At 41.8% G+C, this 3,702-nt stretch overlaps 1 pseudogene; it reads left to right on the forward strand.

Annotated features, from left to right (window-relative positions):
* Nucleotides 1-529: 529 nt before the first annotated feature.
* LOC141141548 (E3 ubiquitin-protein ligase RNF128-like) lies at nucleotides 530-2,494 on the forward strand (annotated as a pseudogene).
* Nucleotides 2,495-3,702: the final 1,208 nt, after the last annotated feature.

Here is a 3,702-nt window from a genome sequence, read left to right on the forward strand (position 1 = left end):
GCAGCCTTGATTCTCCTCTTCTTAGGTGCCTTTTTGCTGCTCCTGGCCCCTCCCTCCTGTTGAGTGCCCCCACAGCAAGTTGCTTGCTATGGGGGCACCCGAGCTGAGCTGCAGCTCCATGTGTCCATTCAGACACGGAGCTGCCGTCCAGCCACACCCCTCTCTCTCCTCGTTGGCTAACTGACTTTAAGAGCCAATGATGTCACTGCTTTGTCTCAGCCAATCAAAAAGGAGAGTCTTGGATGGCCGAGGGACTCGTGGACATCGCTGGCCCCATCTCTGTCGCTTGACAGAGATGGGGCTCAGGTAAGTATTAGGGGGTGCTGGGGAGGCTGCTACACACAGAAGACTTTTTATTTTAATGCCTAGAACGCATTAAGATAAAAAATCTGGCAGGTAGGAGTTCACTTTAGAATCACTGGCCAGAGTGAAGAGAACAGATCTGGTTTCTGTATCACAGATATACTTTCTAGTGCAGATTGAGTAGAGTTGCTTCCATGTTAGAATGGTCTGCCTTGTAGAGAATAAAATGAGGCCTCAATCAGGAGGAACCTTGGTTTCCTTGCTGCAGTATTTTCTATGTGTACAGAGCTCCAAAGCTGACATTCTGTGGACAGCCAATGTAAATCTCTCCTATGTGTTGGACAAAAGGACACTGTTTGAGGAGGGAGAGATTGGGTTCTTTGGCCATGACTCACCAGTGGACAGAGCTTATGGACTGGTGGTTCTACCAAAGAATCATAGGAATTCAAATTTTTATGCATGTACATCCAATGTGAACTTCAGTATTCCAGAGAACTGGAATGGACCTTGGATTGCACTTATACAGTGAGGAGGGGGCTGCACCTTTGGTCATAAAATAAATGCTGCTTCTATGGTGGGAGCCAGAGCAGTGGTCATATACAACACCAATGGAGATGACAATGAGGTCATTGAAATGTCTCATCCAGGCACAAAAGATACAGTTGCCATCATGATAGGAAACATGAAAGGGAATGAAATTGTAAGCTTGGTTTGTAATGGCATTCAAGTCACCATGGTGATTGAAGTGGGAAAGAAACATGGTTCTTGGGTAAACCACTATTCCATCATCTTTGTGTCAATTTCCTTCTTCGTTGTCACGGCAGCTACAGTTGGTTACTTCATCTTCTACTCAGCTCACCGGTGGAGACACACACAAGCTCAGAACCAAAAGATGAAACAGTTAAAGGATGAAGCAAAGAAGGCCATTGGTCAGCTTCAGCTCCACACCATAAAGCAAGAAAATAAGGTACTTGGACCGGATGGTGATAGCTGTGCTGTGTGTATCGAAACATACAAAGCAAATGATGTTGTGCGTCTTTTAACATGCAATCACTTTGTGACAGACTTACCCGGGACAGAGGCTTTTGGAGGGGACTGAATGTGAGCCTCTTGCCTACAGATTATGGGCCCTGGCATTTGGGGTACCCTTGAGGTGTTGTTCTTTTGGCTTCGGGTCCTTGTCCCCCAGGACACACAGACTCTGGGGACCCTGTATTTGCCATATTAGCAATAGTGACTGAGTCATACTGTTGGGACTCATACTTTGAGGGGATGCTAATGTCATCAACTCCACTCACCTGTCTGATGTCAGCTATAATGTGTTTAATGTAAATGAGTCTAGTCTGGCTTAACACAGGTTCTAAGATTATTCAACTCATTGTTGTTTGTATTGTTAATTGTAATTAGCTCCTGCTATTGTGTTTAATGTACTGTGTGAAGCTCGGTGACAACAAGTCTGACCTGTCGTGAAATCCTGATGGGCACAGAGTCACATCAGCTGCTTAAAGGGATTAGTTAGCTAGCTCATGTTAATTAGGTTACAGCTGTATTGTTAGAGTAATATGAGCAGGAGGGGGGAACCTTCTCTTCTACTGTATATAAGACTGGTTCTAATAAATGAGTCCATGTTAGCATCTAAGCAAGTCTCGCCTTGTTTTGTGCTTATGAGCGGTTGGAATATCCGATATCTGTATCCAGACTGGGAGGAAGTGGCATATGACGGAAACACTCAAATGGAGTGTGGGATGTTCCGTGACACACTTCTTCCATAAAAACTGCATTTATCCCTGGCTGCTTGAGCACAGAAGATGCTCTATGTGCAAGTGTGATATTCTGAAATCACTGGGAATTGCGGTTGAAGACGACAAATCAGATAATGCTATGGTGATCGCGTCTGTGTCCAGTGAGCTGCAGAGGAGCTCTGTACAGGTAGAAGATGAGACCCGCAGTGATAATGCATCATCTGTTCGAGGTGCTGATGAGCCAGTAGAAGACCCTGAAAACATATATACATATATGAGAATGCTGAGCTTGTTAGCAACGACTCCTCAGCAATCGCAACTGAAGTTCTTCCACATGCAGACAACCCGACATTTGAAAGTAAAAACCCCTCCCACGTGCACAATGTAAAGTCATAAACTGAAGGACATGCAGAACCTGGCTTGTCTAGCCTAAGGGAATGCAGAGTTTTAGTCGTGTAGCTTTTTTTTTTTTTTTATTCATAACACATTTTATTTTTTTGTTCATTGATTTTTTTTTTGTCCGTACATATTTTAACTCAGGTTTGTATAGCTCAGACCAAACAAAATCCTATCAAAAGTTGCATTATAATATATTCACACTAAATAGTTATATTTAATTAAAAATATATATATGTTTGTCCTATAATTGCAGTTTTGAAGCAGTAGATAACTCAGTGAGGCCTCTTTAATAATGCAAACAGCAAAGTGCAGTAACCATAACAGACATTCAGATTTCGTTTCCTAGGCTAAACTAGCTTAATGGATATGATTAGTCAAACTGAGTGCAAAAAATCATTGTTGAAACTATAATAGACAAAAGATTGTAATGCAACGTAATATACTTTTCGCATTAGATGTTGCTTCATTAAATGGGTAACTATCACAAACACTAGTCTGCAGTTTGGTAGACAGAAGGTAATCGGTAATCTGTGACTCTCCAACTTTTACTTGCACCTGCACTGCTGTTGGAGAGCCACAAGTTGCTGGTCCTGTTATGCAGTGTCAAATCATTTCTATTTTGAGTCACAATAATGGCAATGTCTTTAATTATTTTATTAGCAATTTCCATACCTCCATCTTAGCAAAGAGAACTCCACTAAAGAGGAGGCATCATGACAGGCATTTGTGAAATCTAGATGACAAATACCCCTAATTAAATACTTGTGGATCATCTTAGTATGCCGGAGTGGGCTTATATTATAAAGCAGTGCAGGAGGCAACATTAACATCTAAAATTCTGTGATCCAACATGACAAGAGGTTTCACCTAAGGATAGAAAGTGAAAGTGAAACAGTAAAAGTGAAATATTCATTTAAATTTTGTACCTGGGGGGTGTCTATAGTATGCCTGTAAAGTAGCACATGTTTCCCATGTTTACAACATTCCGAGAGCAAAATGACATTTCTAAAGGAAAAAAAGTCATTTAAAAGTGCTAGTGCCGGCTATTAATGAATTGTCGGTCCTGACAATACACATAAAAGTCATTGAAAGTCATTGAAAAATTAAAAAAAAAATGCGTGGGTCCCCCCCAAAATTCCATTACCAGGCCCTTCAGGTCTTTTGTGGATTTTAAGGGGAACTCCGTGCCAAATTTTTTAAAAAATGGCGTGGGTTTACCCCAAAAATCCACACCAGACCCTTATCCACGCACGCAACC

The sequence above is a fragment of the Aquarana catesbeiana genome, linkage group LG04 (assembly GCF_042186555.1).
Source record: "Aquarana catesbeiana isolate 2022-GZ linkage group LG04, ASM4218655v1, whole genome shotgun sequence".
NCBI classification, from domain to species: Eukaryota; Metazoa; Chordata; class Amphibia; order Anura; family Ranidae; genus Aquarana; species Aquarana catesbeiana.